Source organism: Erithacus rubecula, assembly GCF_903797595.1.
Source record: "Erithacus rubecula genome assembly, chromosome: 5".
NCBI lineage: Eukaryota > Metazoa > Chordata > Aves > Passeriformes > Muscicapidae > Erithacus > Erithacus rubecula.
Window position 1 is genome coordinate 20,506,548 of NC_136687.1, and position 16,631 is coordinate 20,523,178.

Genomic DNA, 16,631 nt, shown 5'->3' on the forward strand with positions numbered 1-16,631 from the left:
GCGCCTGCGCGGGCCGCGGCCCGGGGCGGTGCCGCCTGCAGCGCCCGCCCTGCCGGAGCTGCTGTGCGGGGGCGCCGCGCCGGGCGGTGGGTGTCCGGCCTTAACGGGGGGCTCAGGTGTTCCTTACACACCAGTGCGGCTTACCCTGAAGGCTCCTTACATTAGTTTAGTCTTACAGCTCCCAATGTGGTTTCCTGAGCCCGACAACCTCAACGCTGGGGGCAAGATGGGCACGGGGCAAGGTGTCCTGAAGGGCCCGAGGTGGCTCCTTGACCCGTTTGCTTGGCATCGGTCGTGTGCCACGATGGCTCCCGAGTGCCTGGGGTGCGGTGCCACCCTCATGGAGTGCCCGCGGGGGAGCCTGTCACCCGGGCAGGTTTGGGTGTCTCCTGTGGGTGCCAGCCGCGGCCGGGGAAGGCTGCTGTGCCGCGGCTGCCCCGGGCCCGCTCTCTGTGCCGCAGCTTCGCCGGCAGGCATTGCGTGGCTCCGGGCTGAGCGGGTGCGTCAGGAGCCCTTGCTCTGCAGCAGCGTGGAGCCTCGTGTCAGAGCTGCATGCGGGACACTGTAAGGGCAGGTGCTTGTGGAAGTTGTTGTCACTACTGCTGCCTTATCACCAGGGCGTACAAGCATTCAGAAACTAAATGTGGGCCTGTATTCGCTGTCCCTTAGCATGTGGGACATTGCTTCCACTCACTGTCTTACCTCTTCCCACGCACTAGGCCTGAAATTCATGCTTTATTCCTTAAATCTTCACTGCTGAACTCCAGCTTAGTTTTAGCTCCAGTAAACTAACTCCCACGCTTAGAGCTTCGCCCACTTTTTATTTCAGCAACCACGGCTGGACTTTCTACTGACATGGCATGAAACTAAAGACTTACTGTTGTACCAAGGCAGAGGCACCTATAGCTTCCCAGTACTTCCAAATACAATACCTTAAATTATTCTAATCTAAATATTTTATTTACTTGCTATTACTGATTTTGAATACCCAAGGTAAGCACCACTCATTTAAGATACAATATTGCAATAATTATAAAGACAGATCTTTGAATGGGTTTTTCATCTGGTACCAACTCTGTGTGCAGAAATACCCTTATCAGCCCCTAATTAGACACGTCCACAGGTCAATTCAGAATACCAGACTGCCAGCTTCCTGTCTGGGACAATCACCCCAGTTGATATCTCCTTCCCTCACAACCTCCATATCTCCTTTTCTAATTAAAGAAAAAAAAAGGGGGGGGGGGGGCAGAAAATTACATTCACAAAAGTAGTACATCAGTACCATTTTTGCAAAAGACAAAAAAAATAAGTGTTCTGGAAATAATGAAAGTTTTGACCCTTTTCCTTTGTGCTTGACTGTCAGCTCTATACATGGTGTTAATTGTAGCCACTATTTTTTATGCAATTATTTTTTTCCCAAATATTAAAAGATTAGGGTGATTCAGTATCTGAGATGTTTATAGTTGGAAATACCTCTTCTCTGTCAAGAATATAACCAAGAATGTGAGAACTCAGATGTTTTCTTACAACTTGCTACGAGATTTATCTGTTTATTAACCAAACTAATGAGGAACTAACAGAACTGTCCTTTTCAACAGAATAGGAAGGCAAGCAGCAGGACACAGGGTTCTTTGCACTTTTAAAAACAATTGTTTTTAAAACAAATATTTCTTCGTCTTCAGAAAGTACTGCTGCTCACCTGAGTTGCCTGTGCTCTGTCTCTGAAAATTTTTATTTACTCTTTTTTGAGGGTGTGGTTCTCTGTCAACTGTTCTGAGTGTCACAAAGGTGAAAGACTTGGAGAGATACAATCTTCCTTTTCTTTTGGGTAAAGTGCAGCGCTGCAGAGCCCAACTCAAAGGAAATGGCAAAATGCACTAGGATTACTGAATCATGTCTGCCTCCATGAAACAAGGTAGGCTTTTACTCACTCCCTCTGACTGTAGAAAGAAAGACTGTGGTTTTTTGGATTTTGTTTTTTCCTTTTAAGATTAGAGGATTAATCTGGGTTTCCATGCAGAGAATTGGCACAATTTCTGAGGCAGTAACTTCCTGCTCTTCTTCATCCACTGGAACAAACGCCCCTGGGGAAACTATCAAATCAGCTTTGCCACTAGAAGATCTGTGAAACCACCTGTCAGCTTTTATGAAAAATAATAAATCTCACTCAAAACATTACTAAGTTTTCTTAACAGTGTCAAAACTAAATTTCAGTGAGTTTTAATTGGCCCAACCTATGTCAGTTATTTCCTCATGATTTCCAGAATGTACTTGGGTTTGTTCCTATTACTAGAAAATGCAATCAGTTGAGAAATGTGCAAGCAGCTTTTCTATTGCAAAGTGGCCAAGAAATTTTCTTTAGATAGTATTTGGCTCTATCCACTACTAATTCTTGAAAATTCATGTCCAAAGGAAATTCCTGTGTTGACTTTCTTTATTGGATGACCCTTTCGGGATTTCATTTTTATTGTAAATAATGTCTGAACAAACCAGACAACTAACTGTCCTCGTATGTAAAAGTTACAGAAAGAATAAACACTGCCAGAGGTAAGTGGAAGACAGGAACCATTGCTTGCACATCTTAAGTAGTGTGGTCTTAAACATCAAAACAAAGAAAGTGACACTAGAAATCTTATTCATCAAGACCTTTTATGTGACTTAATGAGATACTTTATAATGAACTAGCAGGATGCTAATTTCACAATTAATTATATATATATATGTAATCACATATTAAAATCTATTTCAAGTATGCACAAATACTTCCATGTAAAATTAATCAATGCTAGCGCTAGTAAAACATGAATAATTGAAATTTCCTTTGAAAATCAAATTATACATATCCCCACATAACTTAGCTGCACAGTCTTATTATTAGAATCACAGTTAAGACTGTCTCTGTTTTCTAACCATCCTTTCTACAATCATTCTTTTTATGTATTATGTATATATTCAAGGCAAAAATACTTCCAAAATGTTTTAAAGCTGCATGCAAATGCCAACCATATTTAAAACACTAATATACATCATAGAAGCTCTCCTTGGGAGTGGTAACTTCCCTGACAGTGGTTACTTTACACCTTGTGTATTTGTTTATGGAAAATATGTATTAAAAGTAAAAATTCCTAGATACAGACAATATAACCCACCTTGGTGTTCCAGGTTTGCCTGTGGGGTGCTTAGCTGCCTAGTGGAATTAAACCACAACACATGGAAACAGTTGGTATCTCTGACTCAAAGTAGCTATATTATCAAACCATTAGTGATGGAAAAGTGGTAAGGAACACTCCTAGCAAACTGTATAAAAGATAGATTCCTAATTAGTTCTTTCCACTTTTTCCAGCAAGCAGCTGTTTCTGATGATGAAAGGAAAAGCAGTGCTGAAAGGTATTACTAATGGGCAACCTGGTCTAGTGGAAGATGTGTGCTCCTTGCCCATGGCAGGGGGGTTGGAACTATTAAGGTCCCTTCCAGCCCAAGCAATTTTGTGATTCTATGGTTCTTCCACAGAAAAATAAATCCCTAAACCTAACAAAACTGTAAAGAAGATACAGTTCTTCATCAAAATTCTGTAATTTATACTCAAAAATTTGCCCAGTTTTACAGTATTTCATTCTTCATATTGTGAAAATATCAGTAGAAAAACTAAGCTATAAGGGTAGTATATTTCTAGAAAAAAATCTCTCTCACCTGTTTACTCCCTTTATCTCCCTCTATCTTTCTAATTCAGTAATCAGTTTTGTTACAGGACTTAGTAAGCAGGAATTCAGTTTCAGTTTTATAGTAAGCAGGAATTCAGTTTCAGTTTTATCTGTACATGTGTAAGGTCAGGGGTCAGATGGCTGCTGTCTTTCAGGAAAATAGGTTAAGCACTAGATTTTTTGTTTGAAAAGTACTGTCTTCCCTTTGTTTGTAATGAGTTCAACTGACAAAAACAAAATCTGTTTCTCTGGTCCAGAAAGAATAAAAAAAATTGACTTGGTTCTACTTGCCAGAGAAGAAGAGAGTAAGGTTACTGATGCTCTTCCCAAGAACAGAGCCAGTCATTTACAGTCATTTGCATGGGGATTGAAAAAAACTATTGGAAACCAGAATTGGATCCTGGCACACCCCTCCAGGATGCCAGCCCTTAATGTTAGAGTAGTTGTGATAGGGTATAAAGAGGGAAGTGGGGCAATTAGCTTTAACTCTTAAATCTGTTGTAGTTGCCATTACATGTCCTGAGACGCCAATTCCTGTTGGTTCTCAGTAGGTGCTCCCCAGGAATGCCTGGTAGATAGAGCTTTCCTCAGGGGACTGAAGGATAATGTTGATACTCTGGATGCTAACCAGGTTTAGGCATTAACTTGGTATGTGATTAACTTGGTCCTAAGCTTCAAACCAAACATGTCTTCAGTGCCCTGGGAGACTTTATGCTATGGCTCTTAGGAAGCTCAGGTGCTTCCTAAACCCAACTGCTTTGAGCTTTAGTGGAATATAAGGAGTTTCTTGTTATTAGAACATAGAGGAGCATAGAGGAGAGGGAGAATCTTGAGCAGCTTCTGAGTTTGAGAAGGGGATCACAAGAAAACAACAAAGTCCATCCTAGGCTGAAAGGAGTTGTGAAAGACTAGTGGTTTTGTGGAGAACCATATTATGAATAAACAATGTACACAGTGGCTTGCTTGGGGTGGGTAGAGGCAGAAACTGAAGTAGCACAAAGTAGATCAAGTCCCTACAGATGACAGCTTCTTCCTGGGTTTTATGGTGGCACAATTTTAAGGAATTCATCACACAATAGTTCACAAGTGAAATTTAGCATGTAAATGCTGTAATAATATTTTATATTGTGATGCTTAAGTAAATTAAAAGTGAAGCAAGAGTCTGCAATAATGAAACCAAAATCCACTGGTTCCTCTTTCCCATTCATACATTATTATGAATTAATCTGATGGAGTTTAATTTGTCATAACTGGACTCACCTAGGAATTCAACAATAGCAGTGGGATTGGAAGAAAACTCAGTAGTATTGTGTGCAGTGACAAAGCATGAAGAGATTGGCTTCATTAGTGGCCTTATTACAAAGAATGCATTCACAACTCTGCATCCCTGAAGCACTAAGTGTACACAAAAAAGGAAATCTGGAAGTATTCTACTAATATTTTGATTCAACTCTAATAATTTTGACAACAGTCATAAATGGAAGTGAGAAAGTAACTAGGGAAGATTGCTTTAGTATTTCAGCTAAGAGGGAAGCAGAAGGGATGCATGGAGATGTGTGGAAACCTGGAACCATTTCTTGTTTCTTCAGTGAATTTGTGTGGCTGTGTAAAGCAGGGCAGAAAATGCTTCTGAGTGAGACACTCCCCATCTTCTGCCCAGGGCAGACTGGCAGTATATGTTGCATTACAGATGTTTTCCACTTCCCAGAGCTTGTAAAAAGATCAGTACAAATTAAAAATCTTGGGTATTCTAATTAACCAAATCCTGTTGACTTGTTTTATCTTGCCAGTCTGAAAATATTTATTTTCCTCCTCTTATCTATTCCAGTTCCTAATAAGGAAACAGAATAATTGAAAATTTAATTTCAACTGTAATTATTTTTAATGTTCAAAACTTAAGATAAAATTTGAAGTAAATCTCCTTAGCTTCTGAAATTTGATCAGTAACAAACTGTCTATCCTGCAAGAAGGTAGCACATTTATTTGAAAAAAAAAGTAACAAAGTATTTTGTTTTCATGTGCCTCTATCCAAATGCAAAAAAGAGATTTCTCTTTGCTAAAAATGTACTCCTTGGCAGCCTTTTCTTGCTTTTTTATAGATCAAATCTTATAAAAAAGCCCTCTGTCTCCAGCTGTCTCTAGCACCATATGAAAGATAGCAGTTAAATCATTAGAAGAAGTGATTAGTCATGGCAAATATGCTTACCATGGACTCTTTAAAAATTAGCTTTGTATTGATTTTGCTCCCTTATGATTTCATGGCACTGTTTATCTGGGAGGTGTTTTTTTAATGTATAAAATGCTGATGTTAAACCAATTGCATTTTTATTATTTTTCCAGACTGGGTCAGACATAAAAGTGAAAAGGGAGGCCAAATAGAAGTAACTTGTGCAGAATATGCCACATCCAGCTTTATTAAATAAGCTGCTGAAGATTGTATTCATAACAAAGACCAGTAACGACAATAAACAATGACAAGTAAACTAGCAAGGAGATATGGCATAAATGCATCTGTTTGGCCTTCTCATCTCAAAATTTATGGTCCTAGTCTGTCAACAGCATTTGAACTTAGCTCTACACTACCTAGCCACTTTCTCAATCCTTAGTTCAGAAGCTACTTTCTACTTCTTCATCTCTCATAAGTAATATTCTCCAGAAAATTTACAACCTGCTAGGAAACTACTGAACTGGGAAAAAAAAAAAAAAGGCTGTATACCTCCAAGAGACCTTTAGCAGAGAATTTAAGTGCTTCAGTTATTAGGTTGGAGGCTCACTTACTCATAACAAGACTTGCTTTAATTTGAGCATTCCTTGAAAATAATACTGAGGCTGAAACTATTACAGTGCAATACAAGACACACTACTGCAGTAACCATTCCTCATACATCTGCAGAAAATGAAGGTCAAGAAAGTGATCTGTTAGCCTGATATGATTAAATTTCTCATGTTGGTTGACCAAACTATTACCTACAAGGTTTAATCTCCTTAAGCTAGAATACATAATATAGGTAAAAGCCCAGAGCCAAGTATGTAATGACTAAATTGCAATTTAAAGTCTTAGTAAGGACAACCTTTATTTCCTCCGAGATTTCAGAGGCACACATATTTATGCAAATATGACTCACCAAGTTTGCATGCAAGGAGTTTGGTTTTAAACTCAGTGAAGAACAGATCTATCGAGATAAACCTCAAATCTTGTAAGACCTGTTTACTTCTACTGCTTTTGATATGAAACTCTAGACAATAAGCCACAAACTGACTGAAAAGCTGTAGGGAGAGGGAAAAAGTTTTATTTGAATTCCACTTTACTGTTTTCACAATAGAGTTTCTATTTATATGTGTAATCCCTGGTAGGTCAGGTCACAAATTGTTTAGAGACACACAATACTTAAAAGCAGTTGCACACAAATAGTTGTAGAAAAATATAAAAGCTTGCATTCTGTGAGGTATAAAGTGGACATGGCTGTATGGATGCTTATTAAATGTAGCATGCTAAGTACTATTTGGGGATTTCCTAAAATAATGTGAGTTTTGGGTATTTCTTCTGCTGCTTCTAATCTTGCCTTCTCTGAGCCTAATAGTACAGTAATCTTCATACCAAGGTAGCATCTTGAAGTAGCTCTTTTTCTCTGAAAAACACAAAATAGTTTATTGACAAGAATTGAAATGAGAAGAGAGAGCGAAATCATCACTGATTTCTCATGCACAGTGTTTTCATTGTACTTACCAGACTTTGTTGGATAAACTATCTGAGAATGTGGATCTGGAGCACAGTTGATTCAGGATTTGATTCAGTTTTGAAGCCACAGAGGGAATCAAGGGATAGATGGAAGCAGGAGAGGCAGGTGGATGAGTCTAAGGAGAAGTCAATGGAAGGAGAAGCTTCTTAAAGTTGGTCAGGAAATAATACCCCCTGATGGTGAGAGCTTACAAGATTTAGACAGATATTTCCTTTTCATTTAAATACAAAGCTGAGATCTGAAATGTGATTAAATTAGAATACATTTTGCTTTAACAATTCATTAACAGTCAGTGTTTGCAACAGCTTTAAAAAGGTTAAATATACAATTCTGAGAAGTCACAGTTTTCCAAGGAATGTATTATCTATAGATTAATCTTCTATTTTGTTTAATTTGATTAGAGTTGTTACTGAGAATAGAAAAACTATAATCAGGAAACAAGTGGTGCGAAAGGCCACCAGGAATGATGAGAGTCACTATGGGGAGAAGGATAAGGTTCCACAAGCGAAATTGACTCTGGCACTGTGGCTTTTTTTAAGAGGATCTTCTGGCAAGAAAGAAATCTGGTAAGAAAAAATCCTGGTGTTTCTCACTGAATATTTCTCACAAATCTGGTCCTGCCCTGGTTAAATTATTTTACTATTTTTTACTATTTTAGAGCTCACCTATATTTAGTGCAATACTTTCAAAAACTGCAATAGTTAGCTTCAATACAAACTGCACTTAAACAATAATTTTGTTGCCAGAAGGCAGTGTGCTTTTTTAAAAAGAAACAAGCAGGTTCTGTTCTCAAGCAATAGGAGATAAAGGAGCTGTTGATCTTCCACATTTTATGTGGAGCATATGGTGTAGTTAATTGCCCTGGTTATCCTGCTGTATCACCTACTCTTGCTGTAGGATTTGAGACAAATATATTTTTCAGGATTTTAATATGTGTGTGTGATAATTTAATTACTATTGAAGTAATCTTGTAGATTAATAGATTTTTTTGGTTAGGATGTGCCCATACATATCAAGTCTTAGCAAGCTAGGTTTTCTTGCCTAGAGTGATGGGAGGGGAGGGCAAGAGTAAATAGTAAATTAATTAAAACATTATTTCAGATATTCCCAAACTGTATATTAAATGCAGTCAAACTTGTCATAGTATAACAGAACAAACATTCTGCAGGAGGTGGGAACAGGCTCCCATGTTTGCAGAGGGAGGAGACAGGTTTTAATCAAAAAGCCTGGTATTAGCCTTCTTTTCAGATGTTCACAAGTTGTTTGATTTCCTTTTGGAATTAAAAGGACATAAATCCATAGGTACTGCTTTACTAAACAGTCTTAAATCAAAGGGTTGTGAAAGTTGAACATCCCTGCTGTTTCTCAACTGTGGATGCTGTCCTGCTTTGTACAGCCAGACAAATCTATAGAGCAGAAGAAACTACAGTCAGCAGTAACTTGTGTCCTAATCACAAAGGTATAGAGTAACCATCTTTTATTTGCTGCTACCACAATGATTATTTGAAAATTCTAGTACTTCAAACAGTGTGTAAGTCTCAAACATTAAGTAGTTTGATGATTCAGCACATTGCCAGAATACATAGTTTCAGTATTCTGGGAGAATGTAGCAAATGCTGGACTTCTGGAAAAGAAGGTAAGAAATTCCTTTGTAGTTTGTCATTCAGTTTTTCTTACTAATAGTTTCAATAAATATTTAACTTTATGCTGAATTAAATGTTTCCTATGAAGTTTTTTTGCTTTATATTTTCAGGAAAAAAACAATACATATATAGGATATAAACAAATTGGTTTCTTCCTACCAGAGTGTTTTGTAATGGAAATGGGGGCAGAAATGAAAATGTGCAAACAGAACTGCATTATAACCAGCCTAGGTTTGCAAAGCGTTATCTCAGAATAATGCAAATAATATTAATACATTTAGATAAGGACAGCCTTATGAAGGATATTTTTTGTATGAATCACTATGTACACCAAACACGAATCTACAATAATCATGACCTTAATAACCATTATTCCAGGAACAGTGTGTAGCCCAGACTTCCTCAGGAGAGTTATTGCTAAAAGTTATATTAGAGTCTAGATTGAAATAATACATCTCTCTATTATCTGTATGACATATATCTTTATCATATGGATAATGTATAATATATTATAGAGAGATATTTTCAGCTAGAATTATGCCAGATAAAAAGTTTATTCAATCTCCTCCCAGGGACTATATGGGCAGTATACTGTACAAGAGATTTTTTCCTAAGGATTCATTTGACCTTTATTGAGCCTCCTAAAGTAAACACATAAATTATTCCATAGCATCGTTCCAGAGTGTTAAATCAACAAAAGGCTTTGTATCTCCAAATATTTGCTTCTGGTATGATAGCACAATAAAAATAGTAACCATAATCAGGAATTCTACCTAATAAATGTTTATAAAATGTAACCTTGTCTCGGCTATTGCGGTCCACTGATAAAGATAAGGTCTTGCTGAATATTTTCACATTCCTCAAGTTCAAAATATTTTGCCTTAAAAAAATGTGTTGGTTTTTTTTTTTTTCCAATTGTATTTGCCCCTACACCACTCCTAACAACGGAGTGCAACCCAGATCAAAACAGTGCTGCAGTATAAGGTCAGATCCTTCACTTGATCCTCTATTGCAAGGGACTCTGACAAGAGGATCTTTCTCCCCTTTAAAATACCCTTTTTCAAAACAAAAATCCAGCTCAAATAGAATTGAAAGTTCCACTCAGAGTAAAAATCATCACATACTAACAGTCTCTACACTTAGTGTAGGTCCTTCATGCTGCCTCCCTCTCATCTGTTCCTTCTGCCTTTCTGCCAGAATGATTGTCAGAAGGATGCAGGAGGAGGAGCAGCCCCTTGGACAGCTCAGAGTAACTGCTGTATCAAATGAGAAGATTAGTGGTTTGACATTCACAGATAAGCATTTGTGATTAAACACAGTGCAGCTTTTTATTCTGCCTTTCATGCAATTTATAATTGAAAAATTAGAGACAAATTATACTAATAAATTTTACTTTCATATGGGAGCCATGGTAGGGCTGGAAAAAAAAAGAACAGAGATGTGATGAGAGCAATAGGAAGGGGAGCAAGAGCTGATTATCTGGCACACTGTCTGTGTCATCATTGCTAAAGCTGGTGTGGAAACAACATTACAGTGTGTTTGAGGGGACCCATGAGAATAGATGAGAACAAAACTTAGGAGTGTTCGAGTGAAATCAGGGGGTTTCTGAAGCACAATATTCTGCTTCAGCAAAGGAGGGAACATGCTGATTGCATGCTTGTCTCTTCATTAAATCCCTAACTGGTTTAGCTTTGAGGCTTTTTAAAGGGTCAGCCAAAGCTTTGACTCTTTTAGAGGACATCTAACTGGTCTACTTTCTAGTCACAAAGTCCACAGCTGCTTCTGCAGTTAGACAGCACATAAATAAGGCGTGGTATCTAGATCAGTTCAGCTGAGCATTGCAGGGCAAGGAGATCTGTACCTTAAAATAGGAATAGATCTATTTTAACAGATGCAAAGGTTACCAGCTCAAATGTAGTCACACCAAGAGCTTGTGGTTTAATAATCTGTGGAAACATTGGCAAGTGATCCTTGTGTGTCATGCAGATAGCTGCTTGCAAGTCTTTTCAAATAAGAGATATTAGTATTTTCAGGTTAATTTAGGATGGTGGATAGGGTAGGAAGAGGGATTACTTCTGCTTCTTTGTGCATTGCTGAGTTATTCTTTTCCTGTTTTACAGACAAGTAAAGCTTATATTGCTGGTTGTTTCTGTCTTCTGAGGGCTGTAATATTTCCAGTGGATGATTAACAGAAAACCCAGGTATAGTAAATCATTCTGTGGAGAACTGCCGTACTGACATCCAGGATTTTGTGTCATTCAGTTGTCCCTTTAACCCAACTTTTTTCCATTTTCTGACTTTTGTAGGTTTTTATCAGTCTGTCTGGTCAAATGTCTATAACTGGAAATATTCCAAATAATGATGTGGAAGGGTTTCTTTGTTTGCTACTTTGTTTTATGGCCAATATATTTTATTTTCTTTGACAGTTACTAGTTCTCCATGTGTTGAACATGGTGATGTTGACATAATATTTGGTTCTTCAGTGCTGGCAGACCTACTGAGAGCCTCTAAGCCATCACAGCAACACAGGAGGATCCTAAATAGCTCCTAAGTGTTACAGTAAATGAGAAATGCAAAACTTGGCTTACTGTTTCCCTGGGGAGCTTCTGTCAGATAAATAAGTTATTTCACTAGAATTTAGCTAGTAAACTTCAATTTCCTGGAAGCATAGGCAACATCAGGCAAGATTTAATTTCAGATCACTTCTGAGTCACAGAAGAAAGAAGGTATTATTGTTTGGAGACCTCTCTTTTATCCATTTCCCTGAAAACTTAGTCAATTTTCATTGCAATTCTCACAGGACTTGATATTGATGTACTTTGCTATCTTCTGTGTTTGTGTCACCTTAACATCTGAATAAGCTTCTAAGCCAAGAGTTGCCACTTTAAATTAGTTTGTCTAGAGCTCTGGTTGCACTTTTACTGTCATTAATAGGCAACAAAATGAAGATACTTCAGGTATCTTCAGAAGTGTGATGGCTCTCAGCTAATGTACAACCTGGACTGTTTTCAATGTAAATCTTAACCAATCAAGAAAAATCTCCATCTTTATTCCAGAAATGCATGATCAAAAATATTACATGATTCTTTTCTTCAGTACATAAAAGCACAGAGAATGAGAAATGTGATAACTTGTAATATTATACTAAAATGTAAAATTGCTCAGAAGTCCTGGAAGTCAAAAGTCTGGACCTGGAGTACTGGATGAAACTTGTACATTGTGATGAATCTTTATAGTCTGTCTATCTACATTATTACAGAATGTTAGCTGTGCTGCAAACTTACAGACTTACACTCCTTTATGCTTACTGTTTGTCCTATACTACAGCACCTTAAGAAAAATCACTACACCTTTGTACTGACCAGTGCATATTTTACCTTCATATTTTACCTCTGTATGGCCTGATGGTGTGTTATGTTTGTTGGTAGCAAGGTAGCATCTTCATACTGTCACTGTACCAAAATGTCTTTCTTGGGAAAGAGAAGAGACAGAGTGCAGTTTGCTGTTTAAAATAAAATAACATTAAAAATGGAAAAAAATGAGGAAGTGATAATACTAGTAATTCCAATATGTTTTTGCTAAAACTGTGCCCTAAAGAATGGTTAGGTGTAAGCTTCTGCTTCTGACACAGTAGCACAGAGGAAAGTCTCAGCAAGAAGCATTCTCAGACACAATGAAGGGACATGTACACCAGATCTGCCAATATTTAGGCTCCTGCAGTAAGCAATATGAGGGAGAACTTTACCTCAGAATCAGGATCCTTTTTGAAGTGCTATTTTTAAATATATTGACTTTAAGAGATAACAGGCAGTACAATAATTCAGAAAATGCAGCTCTCTAGGGAGGGAAGATGTAGTTGGGAAGAAAATGGATACATTGGTCATGCTGTAGTTAGAACAGCTGCTGCTATCCAATGTATAATTATGTTACTTAATTTTTGGCAGGGGGGGGAACTTTCCTTCTGTATGAATAAGCAAGGTTTGCCCTTAAACACATTTCTGTCCATGAGCTGATTGAGAGATGAGGCCCATGGGTGATCATCCAGACAAAACAGACTATGGGACAAGACAAAACAGCCTCCTGTCTTGTAATCTGCACCCTTGCATACATGGCTAGAAGTGATGTTTACATATTCAACAACGCTTGCTGAATTTCTATTCCTTAAGCTTCTTGTTTAAAAGATTGCAAACCTAGTTTTAAAAGACAGTGAAACACACAATCTTTTTCCTGTTATATTGCTATGTATATCACCTGTAGTGCTGTATAAATTTGCTATTATTTGCTGTATAAAATGCTATTAACAGTAGTAAAAGTTCCTCATATGATACGAGGGGGAGGGAGATAAATAAGAGTATATATGTCCCTAAATTTATGTCCCACACATTTGGAGATACGCTTTGAAAACTTCAGCTACTGCATGATTCAAAATTTGTAGCATGGAAACTGAGTGATTTGTGTCTGTGTGTGTATTTATGTGCTTTAGTTATAAGGCTTGAGCTGAATGCTCTGTTCAATCTTTTCAGCTAATAAGTTAGTGCATTCAGTAAGTCTTCTTGACAACATTTTATCTGGCACATGGCTGAGCTCACACACTACTGTGTCAGTAGCATGAAAAAGACATCCAGAAAGATGTAAACAATGGTCTGTGCCTGCACAGCGTGCTTGCCCACAGTGGCAATGAGTCAGCATGTACTAGCTATATATGGGATTTATTCTTCCAGATAACTTCATATTTATTAATCTTTTAATTTATAAAATAGATTATTGCTTTAAAGCAACTCTTCATAGAAAAGTATTGTCTTATTGACACTGAATTGTTTGAGATTTCTTTAATGGTGTTTTTCTCAGGAAGACTTTGTTCTAGCAAATATTTACATTAACAAAGGCAATTGTACAGTTTCCTCTACAATGATATTGTATTGCAATACACAGTGTATTAGTATATACTAATAAAGTAACACTAGAGTACTGAAATACCAGGATTCAGAATGTATGTCACAGCTTTATCACTCAGTACAATCCATTCATTAGCTGGAATTTACAGAAACTTTGTTCTCTCTCTTGTCATTGGTGTACAATACCTAGAGGTCATTCACCAAAGAGTATTTGAATGGGACTTGTAGTCTGTCTACATGTCACCAGATTTGGGCTTTTCCATGGTACTGAGTGAACAGGCTGTAGTGCCACCAAGCCATCCTGGCCTCTTAGCTGACTACCAAAGTGGCAATAAATGCCTTCTCAAGTACAGATGGCTTGGGTCATCTGGGATTAATGAAAACTTTACATTTGATTTATAAATAAATATCAACTATGTGTGATAGCCATCTGCGAGAACCTTTTTGTATATTGAGTGTTTTCCTTCCTCATAAATAAAGCTTTTGTACACTTTTTTTTTAAACTCATCTCTTTTTTTAAGGTTTGGTTACCATATGATAAGCACTACATATGAACTATCACTTCCTAATAGAGCTCTAATTATATGGTGCTCATACATACCTGGACAATTCTGGTATCAGATAATTGTGCTGGAGGGGGCAAATATTATTAATTGCTTGTTTGCAAAGAGATGATTACTCCTTGTGGTGTTACAGAGCTGTTATTATTGTAAGAAAGAAACCACTTGAAATCAAACATGTTAAAACCTTTTGAGCACATTTTGATTCTGGAAGACGAGGTAGAATTGCAGAGCACTACACTACTACTTCTTTTAATCATGTATCATTGCTATCTTGTGTCCTATGACTAACCTATAACCTACAAAGCAAGAACAAGGAGGAAGTAACTTTGAGTGTTTGGCAAGTAAAGCAAGAATAAAAATGAGCACAATTATGCTAATCAGAAAGTCAATCTCAAAACTATTTCTAAAGCAGTGAAGGCATCAAGCCAAATGCCTACAGTAATACTTGCATCTAGCAAGAAAGCACATGACAACAGAGAAATGTATTAATACAGGAATGGTTACAGAAGGAAATTGTTCTCAGAGGCAGCAACACTAATTCCTTTCAACAGTTTGGTCCTAGAATGTAGAAAGAAAAGAAACCCCTTAGGCCCGTAGTGAAGTTCCACGGCCTTTACTAATGTATTACTATGACAATTTACTTAAGTTTTCTATGTATTAACAATAAGACTTAAGAAAGTTAAATGTAGTTGAATGCAACTCAAAGTTTTATGGAAAAATATATATGGGAAAGATGTTAGTCTTCTCGATTAATGCACTCCCGTTATGTTTTCAGTAATTATTTTCATTTCTCGATACTGGAACACTCTGGAAACAAGAATATTGAAGCAGTATAAGGAAGAGTGCAGATATTTTTTTATTCACTGACATTTGTTCTCGATTGTCTAAATCTAAAGACAAGGAGACGAAGCTCCTGCCCCAAATTACAGGAAGACTAACACTACATTATCAAACAATTGCTATCTGGCAGAAGCGTGGGGAATGTTTAGTAAGGCGGGACCCGCGGGCGCAGCTCCAGCTGAGCTTGGAGCAGCAGATGGCCTCGCAGGTTCCTGCTCTGACCGCCAGAGGGCAGCCTGTGCCATTAAATCAGTGCAGGAAGCCTGAACTCAGCTTTCGGACTGGGGAGGGGTTAATTATTCTGCTTCATTTTAATTAAAGCTTTGTGGAGGTTAAAAATGAAGCTGTTTAAAAAACGTACTGTAGTGCAATGTTGAAGTTGTTTGAGGCCATTCTAAGACCTACTGTACAAACTTCTCAGTATAGACTTTCATTTAGTTCTTGTATGGTTTCAGTAGGATATGCTTATCTCCTCTACCAAGAGTAAATAATCTGCATTAATAAGATGCTACATCTTTTAAGTCAGTTCCTTAATTGCAGATTTTTTTTTATTTATTCAGGAAAAATAAGGTAGGAAATTAATTGTTGCCTTCTTAGAGTGGCTTTCTAATGGAAATGTGCCGCTACTAACTTTCCAAATTTTAGATACTATTTCCTTCATCAATAGGACATCAGATGAATCTTTTGCATGTGAGCTCAGTTTTGTTGTCTGTAAAACAAATATTTCAACTTTAGTGGTGTAAACTGTGGACTGTAGCTGTATATTATAAAAGCATACTGTGCCAGTTTTTTTAAAAGCAACTGTGTTTCCTCTTTGATATTGCCATCATGCCTATCAGCCATGCATTTACAAGCCTGAGCATTCACTGGGAACTGCTGCAGGTTCAGCACTTTTGAGAAACAGCTTACTTAGAAGTCTAAAGTTGGATTTAGAAGCTTAACATTTTTGGAAAACTCATAACTTGTTGTTGTTAATGCAAGTATCTATCCAGTATTTTTATGCTGCAACCAGTTTAGATTTTTTTACTCCTACTCTGGATGACTAATCCTGGTTAAGGATAGCTTTCCTTAACTTAGGGTGGGAATCCCTCTCGACCCCATTTCTGTAACAGCACAGCGTTATTCAAATCAAGTTGTAGGCCTGGTAGTTCTACCTAGGTATCCAGAAAATTACCTAGGGTGGGAATAAAGTTAAATCACAACCAAACTGAAGGACATATATAAAAATAATACACTCTACTTAGTTCTT

General features: G+C 37.5%; 1 long non-coding RNA gene across 2 annotated transcripts; it reads left to right on the forward strand.

Moving 5' to 3' along the window:
- The first annotated feature begins 137 nt into the window (after positions 1-137).
- Positions 138-11,720, forward strand: LOC306801961. Of its 2 annotated transcripts, XR_013774232.1 has the most exons (4): positions 138-261; positions 1,751-1,915; positions 11,205-11,285; positions 11,511-11,720. It is a non-coding gene; the product is annotated as an uncharacterized lncRNA (long non-coding RNA). The 2 variants fall into 2 exon arrangements; XR_013774233.1 differs by lacking the exons at positions 11,205-11,285; positions 11,511-11,720 and adding an exon at positions 2,021-2,531.
- Positions 11,721-16,631: the final 4,911 nt, after the last annotated feature.